This window comes from Camelina sativa, chromosome 15, assembly GCF_000633955.1.
Source record: "Camelina sativa cultivar DH55 chromosome 15, Cs, whole genome shotgun sequence".
Classification (NCBI taxonomy): domain Eukaryota; kingdom Viridiplantae; phylum Streptophyta; class Magnoliopsida; order Brassicales; family Brassicaceae; genus Camelina; species Camelina sativa.
In genome coordinates this window covers 29548758-29569929 of record NC_025699.1, presented here as the reverse complement: position 1 = coordinate 29569929, position 21172 = coordinate 29548758, and the positions used below count along the sequence as shown (strand labels likewise).

The window sequence follows — 21172 nt, the reverse complement described above, 5'->3', positions numbered from 1 at the left end:
TCGATCCGTCGGATGACCGATGGACCCTACACGTGGACAGTGCATCCTCCCATCTAAGGTCCGGGGTGGGAATTCGATTAACTTCCCCAACCGGGGAAATTTTAGAGCAATCTTTCCGTCTTCGATTCCAGGCAACTAACAATGTCGCCGAGTACGAGGCACTTATCGTCGGGCTTTCTGCGATTCCCAACTCGTTCCAACCAGTTCAGCGGCGAGTACGATACAGAAAGCGAAACTATGGCCGCCTACCTCGATGTCGTTAGGATCTTGTCCAAGCCCTAGCCGATTCTTTAGCAGCACTCGCCTCGACGTCAGACCCGGACCTTCGACGAATCATCCTAGTCGAAAGCATTGACACGCCGAGCATAGGAGAAACGCACGCCGAGACATGCCTCGCTCTTCACCAACCCAATGGAATTAGAACCACCTATCGAACAGCGACGTCGCGCCGACAGTGCGAACCTCCTTCAAAGAACGACAAGACGGACTGGCGAGTTGAAATCCACGCATATCTCGCCGATGGCGACGTGCCAACAGACAAATGGGCCAAACGATGACTGAAGACAAAAGCTGCCCACTATACCTTATTGAAAAACTATTTACTTCGGTGGACCGCGTCAGGAGCCCTCTTGCTATGTATACACGGCGACGACACAGAGCGTGTCATGATGGAAACTCACGAAGGAGCCGGAGGTAACCACTCGGGTGGCCGAGCCCTGGCACTACGAATCAAAAAGCATGGTCATTACTGGCCAACGATGATATCCGATTGTGAAGATTTTGTCGCTAAATGCGAGAAGTGCCAGCGACATGCCCCCATTATTCATCAGCCAACCGAACTCTTGCGAGCCGGCATAGCTCCTTATCCCTTTATGCGTTGGGCAATGGACATCATCGACCCATTACCGACATCCAGACAAAAACAATATATACTCTTCCTCACCGACTATTTCACCAAGTGGGTCGAAGCCGAGTCCTATGCCAACAACAAAGCCAGGGACGTCCAACTCTTTGTATGGAAATATATAATTTTTCGCCACGGCTTCCCGTACGAAATAATTACCGACAATGGATCACAGTTTATCTCCTTGCAATTCAAAAGTTTTTGCGCAAGGTGGCGAATTAAGTTGAGGAAATCAACGCCGAGGTACCCACAAGGGAACGGGCAGGCCGAGGCAACAAATAAAACTATACTCGACGGCTTGAAGAAAAGGTTGGATGCCAAGAAAGGTGCCTGGGTCGACGAGCTTGACGGAGTACTCTGGTCATACCGCACAGCCCCGAGGCAAGCAACTAACCAAACTCCGTTCTCCCTACCTTACGGAATGGAAGCGCTGGCGCCGGCCGAAGTCGGCAGTACGAGTCTTCGACGAACAATGCTCGTCAAAGACACCGCCCTCAACAGTCAGATGCTCCTAGATAGACTCGACGAGTTGGAAGAGGAGCGCGATAAGGCACTTCTGCGAATTCATAACTATCAGCTCGCCGCAGCCAAGTACTACAACAAGAAAGTCCACAATCGGCATTTTGACGAAGGAGATCTTGTCCTTCGAAAGGTCTTCAAAAATACCGCCGAGCCAAATGCTAGAAAAATGGGAGCCAGTTGGGAAGGTCCATACCAGATATCCAAAGTCGTCCATCCTGGCGTGTTCGAGCTTTTGACAATGAGCGGCGAACCTGTGCCAAGGTCTTGGAACTCCATGCATTTAAAGCGTTACTACTACTAACAAAAAAAACAAAAAAACACAAGCTTGGCTATGTTCAGCGCGCTCTTTCTAATTCAGACAACTATATAATGTGAACTAAGAGCGGCTTGATCCCTCCTGATCGGAGGGTACGTAGGCAGTCCCGTTTAACGGGACACAACTGCCAGTAAAATAAATTTTCTTTTCTCATAAGATTGAGTCGTCGTTATTCGCAAACTATTTTAGTTATTATCCTGGCCCGGTAATGACTCGACGTTCCGAGGTACTATTTAAAGCCGAGTTGCAACTCGCAAAAGGGATAAGCCGATCATCAAGATTCGCACTTGATTATATGGCATTAGCCGAGTCACAATTCGCACAAAAGGGATAAGCCGACCATCAGGAGTCGCACCTAATTATATGGCATCAGCCGAGTCGCAACTCGCACGACAGGAGTAAGCCAATCAGCCGAGTCGCAACTCGCACGAGCACCTAGAAAAACCGAGTCGCTACTCATAACTTAAATAGATGATGGAATAAAGTAATAAAAGACGAAAATTTATTAGAACAACAACAATAGTCCGATGTGAGAGACGACCCCATTACGACACACCAAAAAAAGAAAAGAGGGGGGAAGAGTAAAAGTAAAAATAAAACTCGACGAACGAACACTACACACAAACCAATCATTCAATTCCTAGATCGGCGTTGGAAGGTTCGTTGAACTCCAACCCGCCGATCGTTGTCTGCCAGTAACAGCACGACTCCTTCAAACCTTCAGCACGTTCATCGGAACGTCATCACCTCTCGCAACCATCTCCTCTAGGTACGTGCAGATCCCTTCAGCACGACTGCTCTCACAGAAGTAATGACTAGTGCTCTCCAGCTGAGTAATATAACGACGCAGAACGTCGATACGAGCTCGACAAACATCAATATCCGCACGTTCTTCAAATGACCTTCGACCAATAACCTCAAGGTCGCCCTGCTCAAGGTTAGGTATCACTACTTCTGCAAACAATAACTCACGACGAGAGCGCTCATCCAGCAATCGGTCCTTCGCAGCCACATCGACCTCGTTGTCACCGGCATCAGAGCAATTTCTCTTTCCTACAAAACACGGGATGAATCGAGAAGTGTGTTCTATGCAAAAGAGATTTAGTGGGGGAGATTATTTATACAAGTGCAAGGCACAATTTTTGAAAAATAAGCGACCGATAAGAAATACCTCGGAACTCACAACCATTAAATGACAAGGCAATTCAATGCAAACACGCGTTGAAAGTTCATAGGGCACCAACCCCCAAAATACAGCAAAAAAAAAAAGGGAAAACAACAAGGGGGAGCCGACCCTCCAAACACGGCTAAAAGATAGAAAGGAAGAGCCGACCTCCGAACACGGCAGTAAGATAAATACGGAGAGCCGACCCCCGAACACGGCAGCAAAGATAATTTCGGGAGATTCTTCAAATCAACCCGTCGACGGGAGAGCCTTCAGTTTGTTCTTGGGCGGAGGTTTGCTGGTCCTGCTGTCCTCCTCGAACGACAATCGGCCTATCTTCATCCTCAGCTCGATCGTCGACCAGCACGTTTTGTTCCCCATCCTGGCCGGTGACACCTTGATCCTGCATCTCCACTTGATCAGTACCGGTGGTTTCTGCCGCTAAGACATTCTCCCCATTGTCCGCATTTTCCTCCTCGCCGCTGGACGCCCCGTCCTCGCACTCATGACGAGTCTCCTCAAAACCCGGCGACTTGACCCATTCCACTTCTGGGAAGGGAGACTCGAAACACGAGGACATATTGAAGTCAGCGTCCGCAATGTCGGGAACGAAAACCTGTTCGACCTCCTCTCTAAGCTGAGCAGCAACACCCTCGGCCCTCTCGAAAACCCCGTCAGTCAAGAGAGAAATCTGACCGTCTGCAATGAGTGTCTCCAGCATACGTACATTCCCGACGGCCTGATTATACTCTAAAAACTTCGGACGGACAGACTCGAAGGCATCAGCGTACCTCTTATGCTTTGACAGAAGCCTCTGAGCACAACCAGCGAGATGACGATAAGCGGTGACTTTCACATAATGACCATAGTCATCTCGACGATCCCGCAACCTTTTCGTCTCGGACTCCAACGCCACCGTTAGCTCATCACGCGCCTCTTCGGCAGTTCTCAGCTTAAAAAGAAGTTCGCCCCTCTCGGTTATCAACCCGCTATACCCACGTTCGAGCTTCTCATTTTGCTCCTTCAGTTTTCTGTTCGAGCCCAAGGCCGCCGCTAGCTAATCTGAGAGCCACTTGACCTTCTCGGCGGATGGATCAAGATGTTCGGCAGCAGCAGCTTCTAACTCGAGAATGTCGCGCTCATAGCGGGAAACCGCCTGATTAATCGTCGCAATCAGCTGCAGAATGAGGGAAGTTAAAACGATTCGCAAGGACGACCAAGACTACAGACAACACCAAAAAAAAAAAAAAAAAAAAAAAAAAAAAAAAAAAAAAAAAAAAAAAAAAAAAAAAAAAAAAAAAAAAAAAAAAAAAAAAAAAAAAAAAAAAAAAAAAAAAAAAAAAAAAAAAAAAAAAAAAAAAAAAAAAAAAAAAAAAAAAAAAAAAAAAAAAAAAAAAAAAAAAAAAAAAAAAAAAAAAAAAAAAAAAAAAAAAAAAAAAAAAAAAAAAAAAAAAAAAAAAAAAAAAAAAAAAAAAAAAAAAAAAAAAAAAAAAAAAAAAAAAAAAAAAAAAAAAAAAAAAAAAAAAAAAAAAAAAAAAAAAAAAAAAAGAAAGAACGAACCTCAAACGATGTCTTTGCGACATCTGCAACCGAGTCCCTCTCCCTTAGCCGATCGACCGACATAAGGCGCCCAGAACCAAAGTGAGTTTTACGAAACAACTCGGCACAAGACTGAGAGTCGTTCGGAAGAGAGCGAGTTCCCGTCGTATAGCGGAAATCCCATTCATAGTCCGCCACCTTTTTCCTTTTGGACGAGTCAGGACCAGACGATCCCACATCATCCTTCCTCTTTTGCAGGATACTCACCCCAGCACGGCCATCAGCATCTGAACGAGCAGAGGTATCTTTTCCTTTCTCCAAAGAAAGTGCTCCAGCTGAGCCAACCTGACGCTTCGGGGCGAGGCAGGAACGACGGCCTTCTTTTTCGCACGCGCCTCAGCAAGATGAACTTCCTACGACGAGGCAGTCTTCTTTCCCATCGACGAAGCCGAGTTGACATGTCGGGAATATCCATGTTCAGACGTCCCATTCCTGCCAATTAACGTGAATATTTAAAAAAAAAAAAAAAAAAAAATAGCTCAGTCACCCGTAACTCGCTTAAGACACTTACTCGTTGACTTAGAACTTTTTGCTTTTGACGGCGAGGTTTTCCTCACTGATGTCTTCTTCCTCGCTCGAGTCGTACCCGGCCAAACGTAAGGACCTGTCGACTTGATCTTGTCAACCTCAGCACCAAAAGCAGCGGGATAAGGAAGTGGATACCTTGGCACAGAGACTACAAAATAGAAGAAAGAGAGTTAGTCCTAATAATTAAAGAAAACAGCACAAGAAGTTACAAAGAAGTTACAAAGCAAGATTCCACCTAGAGTATAAGGGAATTGAAGGATCTTCGAGAATCCCCGGAATCACTCTCATATAGAAGTACGACCCGCTCCAGTTGTAGGTCTTTCCCTTTGTCCCCTCAACAAGTACCGGCCTCCTCGAACCAACGTAGTAGGTCCCAGGAGTTTTGTTTCAATTTATAGAAATAAACCGGGTAAGTTCCTCAAAGTGTTCGACCGAAAGCTTGATCCCCACCGAATCGGCTAAGATAGAGATGCCAACCGCATTTCGAAATTGAGATATCGCCATTTTACGGTTGGCAAAGTACGACATGAGAAAAGCAGGGAGAGGAAACTTGATCGCACACTCGGTAAACAGTTTCTCTGAGAGACAGATATAACCATCCGGAGCATCCCAAGGACGTTGATTCGGAGATGGAATAATAAAAGGAGGAAGAGGAGAAGAAATTCCACCGAGCCTTAATGCATCTTGAGCCAAGTTAAGCTTGAGGTTTGTCTTGGGAATATATGATAAAACGTGTCTCCTAACCCTAGCGACGCGAGGGATAACTGGCAATGACCCACGAACGACGATGCAATCCTCGGGAATGCAAGACTCGTCCAAATCCTCGTCGATTAAGGTGGGGATCTCGCAAGGAAGTTGGGACGGACTCGTTGTCGCCGCGTGAGAGAAAGCCCGGCGTTGAAGCTTGGCAATAAGAGCAGAATCGGACGACGAATCAGAGTGAGGATTCGGCGACGATCCCCGCGTATCGCGACCCGGCCTATCACCACCATCTGAATCCGAAGAGGTCGCTCGGCGAAGGTGACTCTCAGCAGAGTCGGAAGAAACGGATCCGGGAGACGCCATCGAAGCTGAATAAACAAAAAGAGAAAATAGACGACTTAAAAAAAGAGGAGGAGGAATACCTGAAGAATCTAGAGCAGAAGATGACTCGTAGACAGGATAAGGGGAATGAAGAGGAGAAAGCAGTATTTATAGGAGGGGATGGAAGATTCTAGGGGCACAATCATTACAGCACGCGTTTAAGCGACGGTACGACTTCCGGAACTCATGCGCGTCAAGAACCGCATAGCGTGATTCGACCTCAAACATCGAGAACTGAGAAAACTCACGCGTGACCTTTCGCTTCCTCTAGTCTTGTCCTGAGTTTAATAGCTCGGCGATCAAAGCCACGACCCAAGACCACCCGAACAAGTTGAATTATCAAACGACGAGGCCGTTTGAGAAGACGAGCCCTCCAAATACCGTAAGCGGTCCTTCGCCTGAAGACTACGAACTAGGGATAAAGGGGAGGGACTACTGTTGGGGGTAGATCCTCACCCCAACAAGGGGGCCTGGCCCAAGGAAAAGCCCAAAATAAACCTCCTAGGAAGGAGGGGTATTTTGGTCTTTTTGGAGGACGAACCGACACAGTTCCCTATAAGTACAGGCGTACCATCTTTGAGAAACAGGATCGAAAGAGGAAGAAGAACACGGATAGCAAGTACAAAGCTCTCACTCGTCCAGAACTAGAATAGGCGAACCCGTAGCTCGTCCATTGTATTCGTCCATTGTTTATAACTCGTCTAAGTTGTGTTGTAACCCGTCTTTTGTGCCCCGGCACCAATTAATAGAAGAGGACTTGGACCTCCGTTTTACCAAACTAAACATTCTAATTGTGACCGATCTAGATATCAACAAGTATTCTCTACCTAAATCCTATACTACCATTAGGGAGTCATTTAAAATATTAATAGAATGTCAAAAATGAAAAATCAAATTAAAATGAAATACTATGGCATCGAACTCGTGTTAGGGAGGTCAATTAAGAGCTTACAATATTCTTTTTTTACTATTTAAGCAGGTCATCTGACCCCATTTCTCCTCACGTGGGTCTGTCATTGACCCCAAATTGGGGTCCCCAATAGTGCTTCACAAAAAAATTCTCATTGTACCTTTTTAGTTTCTAGGTTGTCTAATCCAAAAGCAAATGCAATTGATTGCGTCCATCAAGATTTTCTTTTGTTTGCGCCCAATGTAATGAAGCAAATGGATATTGATATCACATGCGTTCAGTAGACTAGTTTCAATGGAAAAGCTGAACGATCTTTCCACCAACATGTCTAAAAGGACTATCGTATATATGTTTCGAAGTGCAGGGAATGTGAGGTTTACAAATGTTCCGCTGTATGATTTGAGGAATGGCTCATTTCCATTTCCAACAGCTACAGACCTGAAAACACATCCACAACCACAAGGCAAGCTTTTATAACTAGGTTTTGTCATGCTGTTCTTTTAAGGTTGTTTTTGATGGAATGACATTGCTAAATGAATGGCTAAACCGACTAGTAGTATTACTAGGACAACACAATCGACCACAGAGAGAGGAAAAACAAAAAAAACATTTACCCCATATCGTTTTTTTAATTACATGTACTACAATAGTGTTAGCTAGTATGTTTACTTAGCTCCAGGCTTATTACAGCATTACACATAATGAAAATGAATTTTAATTGCTAAAAAAATTGCTAAACAAGAATCACATGAAATATCATTTACTAAGAAGTAGAAGCTGTCATTTATCGCTAGCTTAATCGAATAATGCCATCCGAGTCTCAAGTTTCCATGTGCACGACGCTCTCAGTTGGATCCATAAAAGCCATGTCAAAATATTTGGTCGGATCAAAGTCAAGATTACTAAACCAGTAATCTGGTATCCTTTGATCTCAACCTTTTTAAAATCATTGATTTGAGGATCATAGCAGAGAAAGTAAAATGGAGAAACCACGGTATGAGGATAATCTTGCCTTTGGTAACTTTTTCCATAAGTTCATTGTCCGTGACTAGATGCATCTGAGAAGGCTGCAAAAACATACTCTTTCTCGACCACTCCTTCTTCCTCCAATCTTCCACAACCCATAGATCCACCGTACCAGTCTCTTTAAGACAGGTGATGTCAAAAACTGCTACTTTTCCACCATACACTCCATTTAAATTCAGTTCGAGTGGTGAAGCAAGATGAGGAGAAAAATCCTTTGCAACCCGTTCCCACGAACCACCAGCTTCTAGTACAAAGACCCAATGCTCTGAGCTAACCTTTCCACCATGTGGTGATGCAGTGATCATGTAGAGTAGTTTGTACTGATCGTTAAAAGGGTCGTGGGCGAGAAAGTACTGGAAGAAATAATGTTGATGTCAGATTCTATGGAGGGTAAGATCACAAGTTTTCTGGTGCTTGGGTTATAAATATGCAACTTGAAGTAACGTCGATATCACATGAAGCCACGAAGAACGTGCAAGAAATAGCCTCCACTCTCGCGAATAGTGAGAGATTTGTCGAATTTTAAACAAGAGGGAGAAGTGGCTGGAGCGGATGATAGGAGCAGAGACTTAGGGGTCCACTAAACACATGTAAAGACGAGGTTGACGATGTTGAGATGAGACCATAAGGAAACTGTTGCAAACATATCTGGAACACAACAGAGATGACCAAAACTTTGACATGCACTTGAATCTCATTACGGATTTGGCAGGCAATCTCCGGTGCGACCTAATCCTGTCTTTTCTTCATTCTCTCATATTTTACATCGGCGGCTGCAAGAAGAAAAGAAACACCCACATAGCCTCAAACAACAACTGTGTCCAATTCACCACTTCCGAAGCGCCCATGTCTTAAGTTTTGGGCAATTCTCTCTGTTTGAGAACTGGTAGTTCCACACACTCTCAACCGATCGATGATAACACGTACCAATTTCTTTTAAGCCGTGCTGTATATAATTCTAACATATCAGGTGATTTTAAAACCCTTACACACACTATATATAGAAATCAAATAGGCCATGGAAAAATCCAGGCTTTCCTTTTTTAGTTGTTATCTCTAGCTAAAAGACACACACCGTTACACAAGAGAAGTCTGTGTTTTGATTTATCAAGGTTCAAGTCTCAGTGAGTGGATGCTTCAAGAAAGCTTACTTGAGACTGTTCGGTAAAAAATTGAGGATCATCTGGTAAGTTTGCAAGCGACGCCCAGTAATATGCAATGCAGCAAATGGATCTTGATACTCGGATACGTTCAGTAGACTAGTTTCAATGGAAGAGCTGAACAATCTTTCGATCAACATGTCTAAAGGGACTACCGGATGTTTTGAAGTGCAGGGAATGTGAGGTTTAAAATTGATTCGTTGTATGATTTGAGGAATGGCCATTCCCAACAGCTACAGACCTGAAACACACATCTACAAGAGATAAGCTTCACTGAGACATATGCATACAATTTCTCTAAGCATGTGTTGCATTTGACAGTGTTCTTACAAGAGTAACATTTTGTGGTATAACACATCCACAAGAGATAAGCTTCACCACTTTGTAAAGATTGCAGCTGCTAATATTAATCTTAGAGAAGCTAGTAATGAATATTGCTTTCAGAAAAAAATAATTTACTATTAGCTTCTCTAAAATTGTCACAGTTCATAACTTACCATGAAGTCCTTTTCATCACTTTTGGACGTCAACAAATGAAATTCTTTACAAAAGAGTTTACATATCATTACTGAGTCTGCAACTAGTTTCAAAAGAAATCATCAAATCTGACTACAATCAGGAGGGGTATTCTCAAGGAAAAATATACTGAAATCACAGATATAACAGAAAAGCCTAAACGAAAAGCTTACGGGATATCTGCGATATGGTTTTGATTCCATTCTAGTAAAGCTGCTTTCCCTTTCCTATCTATAGCTATCATCAACTCTAGCTTCCTCCGTTTCTGCTCCAACAACCTCACTGTTTCTATTTTTTCCAGCTGCTCTCGTTGAGCTTCCAAGGTATCGAATTGTGTTTGCATATTAGAAGAAGGGAAACAAAGTGGGAGAGTTAAATATGATGCTGCATAATGTGATCTGTTATCATCCTCCAGATATCAGACACCATTTGCAACAACAATTTCTTCAAGTAGCATGGATGCATGCTTTTCTGAGTTCACAAATCTCTTCCCCTCAAGCCCCAGAACAAGTGTATGATGGGTACTCTCATTTGGAAGCATTCCCCTTTGAACAATCAAACCAATCAACTCACATGCTTTCTCAATATCTCCTACACTGCAATATCCATGGATGAGCGTATTATACAAATCCACATCTGGCTTTAGCCCCGCATCAAGCACCTTATTAAACAAAACAATAGCTTTTTCCATTCTTTGCGCTCTGCAATAGCCATGAAGTAATGCACTGCATGTTACAACATCAGGTTGCGCTCTAAGATCAGCCATGTAGAACCACAAAAGAAACGCTTCCTGAACATCCCCCTTCTTTGAGAACCCATCTGATGTGATCGCAGGACGCGACCTCGGCCAAGAAGACCAAGACACGCTAGACGCGACTGAGACACCTGACCAAGGCGCATCGGACGCGACCAGGACAACCTCTTCAGACACGGCCAAGGCTCCAACAATCCTTCCCGGAGCCACCAGACGTTCCAAGAGCTCAGCAAAGGTGGCCAAGCAGCGGCTCAACCTATTTGTCTGATCATTCGTCCAACGCTAGCCATCCCATGAAGACTCCGAAGGCTCAGTCTGCTTAGTCTTCACTCTTACCCAAGAGTGAAGACGATCAAGTCGTTAAGCAAGGAAGTGTACTCTCCTTACTCCGGGTTTTTCCCAATGGGTTTACCGGAGAAGGTTTTAACGAGGCATGGAGCTAAACGCACAACGCCTTAAGCCAAGTTGCTTCCCGCGCAAGGCCAGGGCGGTTATCTTTTTTATTTCTTGTCTTTGGTTTGAATTTGAACTTTGAGGAATATTCCTCTCTTGATGCTTTTACTTATGAACGTTGGGAGAGTTTGTGGCTAGCGTGTTAGTCANGGGCGGTTATCTCTTTTATTTCTTGTCTTTGGTTTGAATTTGAACTTTGAGGAATATTCCTCTCTTGATGCTTTTACTTATGAACGTTGGGAGAGTTTGTGGCTAGCGTGTTAGTCAAAAGGTGGCGACGTGTTCTCATTGCAAACAGAACACGTCGAAGGATGATGTGCGGATCAAGATGAATCCGCGTGTCCTTAATCCCCTACCTAAACCTAACTATTTAGACTCCTCTTATGCTTTGTTCCTCCTTTAGACTTGTATGAAAATAAAACCTTTTATTCAAGAGAGATTCTTGAAACTTGTCTCACTCTTCTCTTTCTTCAATCCGGGATTGAACCTTGAGAAAACCCTAACAAGCCTCGAACCGGGTTCGACCGTGTTAGAGACCATATCAAGAGGAGAGCCAAATCTCTTGTGTAATCTCTCGATCCATTCTCATATCCCCCTCGCTTCACTTCCATCTTTCCACCTTCGTAACCTCTAGTTCTCCTTCATAAGTCCTTGAGTCTTCATCGTTCCATCTCGACTTCTTCCCACCATCGCATCAACCACTTTCACCCGATAGTCGCATCCGGCCGCATTTGTACGATACAAAGAGACCTCACGACCGCCATCCTAAACGACTCGTTTCAAACTCTGTTTCCCTCGTTTGTTTCTCTTATAAATCCGAAGCCGAGAATCTTTGCCGAGGAAAGTTTCACCGTTCGTGAGTTGGTCGAGAGCTCAAGACGCGTTCGTACCGCAACCGCGTCTCCGGGTCACATCAGCTTGGTATCATAGCTTCAGAGCTCCTACGAGGTTGTTTCTTTCCAAAACTTTTCCATTTCGTTTAAAGTTTGAATCTTTGGTTATTTGGTAGTAAAGCTTGTATCTTTTAGTTCCATAGGTTTCGTTTGCTCATTTGGTTTAATTTGGTGCATGTTTGCGGTTGTTCATTGCGTTCCTAGGTTGTTAGCTTTCGATTTTGATCATCGTGTTCATATTATTGTTCGTTTGTGTTCTTATGAGTCCACTTTTAGATCGATAAAGCTAGGAGTGTGTTTTTGCTTACGCGTTTTTGATTTTGGTCATAAAGTAGTCTTTGTCGTTTTGCACTTTCACTTTTGCTTTATTTGTTTTAGTCATAGGTTTGAATGTGGCATAGCTGTCTTCAATCATTGTGGTGAAACAAGATTTTGTGTGGTCCTCTTGAACGAGTGAAACTCACGCGTGTTTACTTTTTTGTAATTAATCTTTTGCGAGGTTTAAATTCAAGTCTCACCGCAAACCGCACAACGTCACCAACGGCCAGTCCGTACGATGGCCAAAGAAGTTCCACCAGCGCCACCAGAGATTGGCGTCACCCTCGCCGCATTACGTACCGGTCTAGAGCAGCTTGCCGATCGTCTCACAAGGATTGAGCTTATGAACCCTCCCCGCAAGGATCCTTTACCCGCGAGGCGACCACGATGAGAGCCGGCGAGTGATCAGTCCGATGAGGACTTTGAAACGCGGCCTAGATGACGGCACCGATATGATGATCAGTACGACGAAGGTCCAAGACATCACGAGCCGAACCACAAGATGATCGCACCCACATTCACGGGAAAATCAGACCCGAGGCCTATCTTGAATGGGAAAGCCGTATGGAACACTTATACTCGTGTCATGCCTATCCAGAGCTGCGAAAGGTCCAATATGCGGTGGCTCAATTCACCGATCATGCCCTCACCTGGTGGGATCGACTCGAAGCTGAGCAAAGACGCAACCGTGACCGACCTATCACCGTTTGGGAGGTCTTGAAAGTAGAAATGCGAAGGCGCTACGTGCCTCCATACTACCACCGCGAGCTCCAAAAGAAGTTCCGGCGACTTATGCAAGGGGCGCGAACTGTGGAGGAGTATTATGAGGAGTTTGAACACTTGCGCAACCGGTTGCAAGTCGATGACTCCGAAGAGTCTCTTATGGCTCAGTTCTTGGACGGATTGCAAGAACGCATTGCGCGCAAGGTCGAGCGCAAACCCTATCAAACCATTGTAGAGTTGTTGCACCTCTCGGTGCAAATTGAGACTCAAATCAAGAAGAAGAGTGCCTCTGCGCCTCGTGGCCGAACTCAAGGAGTTTCGAATTGGACTCCTAACGCGTTTTAAACCGATTGCCAGAGAAGTCAAAGGCGGCCAGTGCGGACTCGAGTTTTAAACCAAGGGAGCCGGCCTCCAATGAGTGCCAAGATCCGTGACGCAACACCACCGATGTCTGGAGCCGAGACATTATGTGTTTCAAGTGTCAAGGGAGAGGCCACTACGCTCGTGATTGTCCGAACGCACGGACAATGATACTGACCAAGGCTGGCGAGATCGAGTCCTACGATGAGGCCACCGAGGAGAATGTTCGAGGAGAAGCTGAGCTGGAAGAAGCTGTTGCGGAGCCCGAGGTTGGAGAACTGCTAATGATACGCCGCATCTTAAACGCCGGCGTAGCCACTAACGACGCCAACCAACGCGACAACATCTTCCACACGAGGTGCACTGTAAGTGGTCGATTTTGTGGCTTGATAATAGATGGAGGTTCTTGCCCTAATGTGGCAAGTTCCAGTCTTGTCAAGAAACTTTCTCTCGAAACCAAAAACCACCTCCGTCCTTACCGCTTGAGATGGTTAAATGATAAGACCGTGATCCATGTAAAGGAACAGGTCACGGTCCCATTCAGTGTCGGCCCGTATAAGGATCAAGTCCTATGTGATGTAGTGCCTATGCAAGCTAGCCACCTCTTATTGGGGCGTCCATGGCAGTTTGATAAGCGCACCACACATTGCGGCCACACTAACCAATACTTTTTCGTTCATGACAACAAACATATTTGCTTGAAACCCTTTAGCCCCATGCAAGTTCATGAAATGCAAGACAAGTTGTCCAAAGACTCGAACGATAAAAAGAATTTCTTGATTCAGTATGGCGATGTTAGAAAGTCCCTTAAGGACTCAGCCCAAGTGTTTTTGATGGTGTTTCGAGATGCGTTGCTTTCAGGTCTTGATGGCTCACTAGAAGCCTTACCGGAGGTCATACGCGGCGTCCTTAAGCGTTTTGCCGATGTGTTCCCCGAAGAACTTCCCAAAGGCCTACCACCAATCAGAGGCATTGAGCATCAGATCGATCTCGTACCAGGTGCGCAGCTTCCCAACCGGCCAGCCTACCGTGCCAACCCCGAAGAGGCGAAGGAGCTTGAGCGACAAGTCAAAGAACTTATGGTGCAAGGCTACGTTCGAGAGAGCTTGAGTTCGTGTGCCGTGCCAGTGCTCTTAGTCCCAAAGAAAGATGGATCATGGAGGATGTGCGTCGATTGTAGGGCCGTCAACAACATCACCATCAAATATCGACACCCGATCCCACGCCTTGATGATATGCTCGACGAACTAAGTGGCGCCAGCGTCTTCTCAAAGATCGACCTGAAGAGTGGCTACCATCAAGTTCGTATGAAGGAGGGCGATGAGTGGAAGATGGCCTTCAAAACAAAACAGGGTTTGTACGAATGGTTGGTAATGCCATTCGGTCTTTCTAACGCCCCCTCTACTTTTATGCGTCTTATGAACCATGTTTTAAGATCGTTTATCAACGAATTCGTAGTGGTTTATTTTGATGATATATTAGTGTATAGTTCTAGCCTGACCGATCATGTTAAACACCTAGAGGCTGTCTTGTTTACTCTCCACGAAGAGCAACTCTACGCAAACATGAAAAAGTGCGTGCTTGCTGCTGATGAATTGGTCTTTTTAGGCTTTGTTGTGAGTTCGCAGGGCCTCAAAGTCGATGGAGAGAAGATACGTGCAATAGAGGAGTGGCCCACGCCAACAAGTATCACTCAAGTCCGGTCGTTCCACGGCCTAGCAAGTTTTTACCGGAGGTTCGTGCGAGAGTTCAGTACGGTCGCCGCGCCTCTCACCTCCGTGATCAAGAAGAACAGCGAGTTTCAATGGGGAGAAGAACAAGACAAGGCGTTTACCGAACTCAAGAAACGCCTCACACAAGCCCCCTTGCTCACATTGCCTGACTTCAACAAAACTTTTGAGGTTCAGTGCGATGCTTCGGGAGTCGGGGTCGGAGCTGTCTTGACTTAAGGAGGCAAATCGGTGGCGTATTTTAGTGAGAAGCTTAGTGGAGCCACGCTTAACTACCCTACGTATGACAAGGAGTTATCGCCCTCGTTCGTGCCATGGAGGTTTGGCAACACTACCTATTGGCGAGAGAGTTTGTGATTATACCGATCATGAAACTTTGAAGCATCTCCGCGGCCAAACTAACCTCAAGAGACCTCATGCGAAGTGGCTGGAGTTCATAGAATATTTTCCCTACGTCATCAAGTATAAGAAGGGCAAAGAAAATGTGGTGGCCGACGCTTTGTCAAGGAGACACGCTCTCATCACTACTATGGACGCTCGAGTGTTGGGTTTTGAAAGCATCAAGGATGCTTATGCTGGAGATGCTAAATTTGGAGATTGCTTTCAGAACCATGGGAAGGGAATCTACACCGAGTTCTACCTTCACGAGGGTTTCCTGTTCAGAGGACGACGGCTGTGCATCCCAAATGGATCAATTCGGGAGTTGCTTGTTCGCGAAGCGCATAGTGGTGGGTTATCAGGTCATTTCGGTATCACCAAGACCTTGGCCGTGCTCAAGGAGCACTTCTACTGGCCAAAGATGCGAAGTATGGTGGAGAAACACGTTGGTCGTTGCATCATTTGTCGCACTTCCAAGTTGACAACTCACCCGCATGGCCTCTACATGCCCTTGCCCGTGTCAACCGCACCATGGATCGATCTCTCCATGGATTTCATCCTAGGCCTACCCCTTTTGGCGCATAAAGATAGTATCATGGTGGTTGTTGATAGGTTCTCGAAGATGGCTCACTTCATCCCGTGCCACAAGAACAACGATACTGTGCAATTGGCAAATTTGTTCTTTAGTCAGGTCATAAGGCTTCATGGTGTCCCGCGCACCATCATATCTGATCGGGATCTCAAGTTTCTTGGCCACTTCTGGCGCACTATTTGGCGAAAGCTCGGGACGAAGCTCCTCTATTCCACCGCGGCTCACCCTCAGACCGACGGCCAAAGGGAGGTTGTCAACAGATCAACAGGCGCCTTACTCCGCATAGCTATCGCAAGCAACAAAGGTTCCTGGCTCGAGTGCATTCCGATCATCGAGTTCGCGTACAACCAAGCGGTGCATTCGTCCACGAAAAAGTCACCGTTCGAGGTCGCATATGGATTCAAGCCATTGACGCCACTGGATCTCCTCCCTATTCCACCAAATGAAGCCGAGAATCAAGACGGAGCCGCAAGAGCAGAAATGGTCAAGGCACTACACGAGGAGGTTCGAGCCAATATAGAACAAAGGAACGAGCAGTACGCACGCTTTCTCAACCGAGGACATAAACCGATGCTGTTCAAGCCTGGCGATTGGGTCTGGTTTCACTTAAGGCCGGAGAGGTTCCAGCAAAAACGCAAGGATAAGCTCAGCCCGCGAGGAGATGGCACATTCTGAGTCATTGAGAAGATCAACGACAACACCTACCGACTCAAGCTTCCAGGTGAGTTTGGTACGTCTACATCTTTCAATGTCACTGACCTCGTTCCGTTTGATGTAGGTGAAGACGAAGATGTTTTGGGGACAAAACCTTTTCAAGGGGGAGGGAATGATGTGATCGCAGGACGCGACCTCGGCCAAGAAGACCAAGACACGCCAGACGCGACCGAGACGCCTGACCAAGACGCATCAGATGCGACCAGGACAACCTCTTCAGACACGGCCAAGGCTCCAACAATCCTTCCCGGAGCCACCACACGTTCCAAGAGCTCAGCAAAGGCGGCTAAGCAGCGGCTCAACCTATTTGTCTGATCATTCGTCCAACGCCAGCCATCCCATGAAGACTCTGAAGGCTCAGTCCGCTTAGTCTTCACTCTTACCCAAGAGTGAAGACGATCAAGTCGTTAAGCAAGGAAGTGTACTCTTTTTCCTTACTCCGGGTTTTTCCCAATGGGTTTACCGGAGAAGGTTTTAATGAGGCATGGAGCTAAACGCACAACGCCTTAAGCCAAGTTGCTTACCGCGCAAGGCCAGGGCGGTTATCTCTTTTATTTCTTGTCTTTGGTTTAAATTTGAACTTTGAGGAATATTCCTCTCTTGATGCTTTTACTTATGAACGTTGGGAGAGTTTGTGGCTAGCGTGTTAGTCAAAAGGTGGCGACGTGTTCTCATTGCAAAGAGAACACGTCGAAGGACGATGTGCGGATCAAGATGAATCCGCGTGTCCTTAAGCCCCTACCTAAACCTAACTATTTAAACTCCTCTTATGCTTTGTTCCTCCTTTAGACTTGTATGAAAATATAACCTTTTCTTCAAGAGAGATTCTTGAAACTTGTCTCACTCTTCTCTTCCTTCAATCCGGGATTGAACCTTGAGAAAACCCTAACAAGCCTCGAACCGGGTTCGACCTTGTTAGAGACCGTATCAAGAGGAGAGCCAAACCTCTTGTGTCGTCTCTCGATCCATTCTCATATCCCCCTCGCTTCACTTCCATCTTTCCACCTTCGTAACCTCGAGTTCTCCTTCATAAGTCATCGAGTCTTCATCGTTCCATCTCGACTTCTTCCCACCATCGCATCCACCACTTTCACCCGATAGTCGCATCCGGCCGCATCCGTACGATACAAAGAGACCTCACGACCGCCATTCTAAACGACTCGTTTGAATCGTTTCAAACTCCGTTTCCCTCGTTTGTTTCTCTTATAAATCCGAAGCCGAGGAAAGTTTCACCATTCGTGAGTTGGTCGAGAGCTCAAGAAGCGTCCGTACCGCAACCGCGTCTCCAGGTCACATCAGCATCAATCTCATCAGTGAATGCAAATGCACTAGGAACGAAGCCCCGTCGGATAAGCTCACTGATAATTTCATTTGCTTCATCTACATATCCTCTAATTACCATGCTATGTATCACAATATTGTAGGTTGCAACATCTGGAGAAATACCAGCAGATCTCATTCCATCAATAAGCTCAAAAACTTTATTCAGCTGATGTGTCTTCCCATAACCATACATCAGATTGTTATACGTTACAACATCCGGTTTCAAACCTTCAAGTTTCTCATTCCAAAACACAGACTCTGCATCAACTATGCTTCCAAATTTGCTGCAAGCACCAATAAGTAGTGTATATGTTTTTAAGGATGGCCGGTTCCCACTTTTCAACAGCGCCCCGAAATATTGAAAAGCTTTATCTGTTCTGTCTAGATTTCAATACCCATCAATCATATTTGTATAACAATCACAATCAGGAAGAAGTCCCAACTCGAAAATCTCCTGAAATATGGTAGATGCTCTTTGCATGTCTCCCGTGGAACATATATTTGACAGAAAGCTATACTGTACACACAAATGTTTGGCCTAAGACGAAAACAATGAATGAGCTTAATGGCTTCCTCTGGTTTTCCTACCTTACAGAACCCATCAATAACAGAACTGACGGATACAGAATCCTAAGAGATACCAAAGAGTTTGAGTTTAAACAATACTGCAGTTGCTTCTTTTAGAAAACCTGCCGTACATAATTTATTAACGAAAACTGTAAATGCCACAATATCAGGTCTGATGCCATAGTAGTGTTTCATCCCCATAAGTAATTCCCAACCTTTATTCAAAATAGCCATCAGAGCAATATCTGCTTATGAATAGGCTAAGCACAGCAGCATCAGAGCAATATCTGCTCAACAAATTCCCGAGCTGTCACCAAGCCATGAACTCTTAGAATTCCCTCAAGAACTCTTAGAACACTATATCTTTCAACCCATCCAAAAGCATAAAAACAAATACGAGATCTGATTGATGGTGAAAAAACATGAGAGAATGATTATTATATGATCAAAACTACATGAAATATAAATAAATAAATATGAAATTTACAATTTTGATAAAAGAGAAGTACTTAAGTTATAGAATGAAAATTTAATAACTTTTATATAGTTCTAAAATGCTGAATTTATAAAATATAATTAATTTTAAGTATATATAATATATATATATATATATATATATATTTCTTATTAGAAGTAAACTATTTTATTTTTGAACAAAAATTATGAATTAAAAATCAGATATTTTTCTAAAACTAATCAAAACATATATTTTTTTGTTCTAAAGATATTGTTATAAAAAATTGGTATTCCACTTCCTCTCATGTTAGAGTGCAGACTTCAATGATGTTTCACAATAAAAACAAAAAAAATAAAAGCAAATAATATATCAAATTATCTTAACATAAATGAAAAAGAGATATACAGTCAAACCTCTATAAATTAATACTCGGTAAATTAATACTTTCTCTAAATTAATAAATTTCTCCGGTCCCAAGTTGGGACCAGTGTAATTTTGTAATTCGATAATATAATAAAATAATATTTTTTTTGAAAATTCTTTGTAAATATATGGTCCTAACAATAGTATAAATTAATAATTATATAAAATTATCAAAATATATGTATATATATGAACATTAATTTTTGTTAGACCTCATTTCTAATATTTCTACTTTATCAAAAGCTTTTAGTTTTCTCTCCAAAATGAGAATTGTTATTTTCCTTGTAATTGAATATATAAAATATTATCTATAACAATTAAATCTTAGTTTTAAAAACTTTTTTTTTAATTACTAAATATGGAAAATCTCTCTATAAATTATTAATTATTAATTTATCGATAAAATAAAACCTCTATAAATTAATAAATTTTTGCAGTCCCAACATTATTAATTTATAGAGGTTTTACTGTAGTTTTAAGCTCAAACTGAAATTCATATTAAATATGATATGAAATATTCAAATCATGGGACAAAAGAGGTTACATTTGTTTGAAGTTAGTCAACAATAATTTTACTTGCATAATAATTATGAAATAATACCAATATAATAAGGTAAATATATTTGTGTAATTAATTTTTCTTATAAACAATAATGATTTTACTTTAAATACGTTTTACTGTTTGCAATATATATCAAAACTCCAAAAAAATATATTATTAATAAGACGTGTGTAGTTTGACAAGAACCATTTTATTTTCATTATAATATGCAATCATTTCTAAAATAAACAGTAAAAGGGGGAAAAAATCCTGAAATAATATCAATCATATACATTTTTAACATAGATTTGTCATTAAATCAATAAAATATGAACAATAGTGTATTGTATTTGGTTTGATTTTTCTGAATTTAACTAAAATTAATGAAAATAAATAATTATAAGATTTAGGTTAAAAATTGACACATGTCAAAAAGATAAGTGTCTATGTGTTAACTTCTGAGAGCATGCGAAAAGGAGAAAGACCATGAAATTGCTTTGATCAGACCTAGGTTGATGACATGGTAAAAGTTTCATACACCATAGGTAAGATATCAAATCTAATATGTTCATTTTGATTGGTTATTTATTTTTTAGAAATTTATATGCATTTTCATTTTTATTAGTGATTAAATTGCATAACTAGTATTTGACATTTTACTTTTAATGACTATTACTAATTTGTTTTTTTAACATGTATTGGTAATAGGCTAATAGCATTGAATGTGATTATTAACCCTTATTAAGGTTATATTCAAAATATATTTCCCTAAGACCATTTACAATGGACATGTTGAATTATTTATTCAACAGTTTAATAGAAGCAATGAGGGTGTTGAAAGTAAAAAAAACATGACGTTGATTAAACATAGTTGAATTTTTTCAACATGTTAAGAAAACAAAATCTGGGACCCCTGATGCCACGTGTCATCGTGCAAATAGAGTAAGCAATGTGTGGGGTGTACTCACGGTAAAACACATTAAATAAAAAATAAACTATCCATTTATTTAGAATTTTAAAGATTCTTTACCCCTTCTAACTATTTTACATCAACTAAATTATAATAAATTATTTTATTTTTTAGTATAGTTTATATCAAAATTTATCATTTTTTGTGCTTTATAAATAGAGACTTGTTTTATTTAATTTGGACAATAAAAAAAATCCATCTTTTTACTAGAATTCTTCTAATTATCCTTTAATAAACTATTGTTTAA

The 21172-nt window shown here is 42.9% G+C and overlaps 1 pseudogene; it reads right to left on the bottom strand.

The window, feature by feature from the left end:
- Positions 10131-19631, bottom strand: LOC109129179 (annotated as a pseudogene).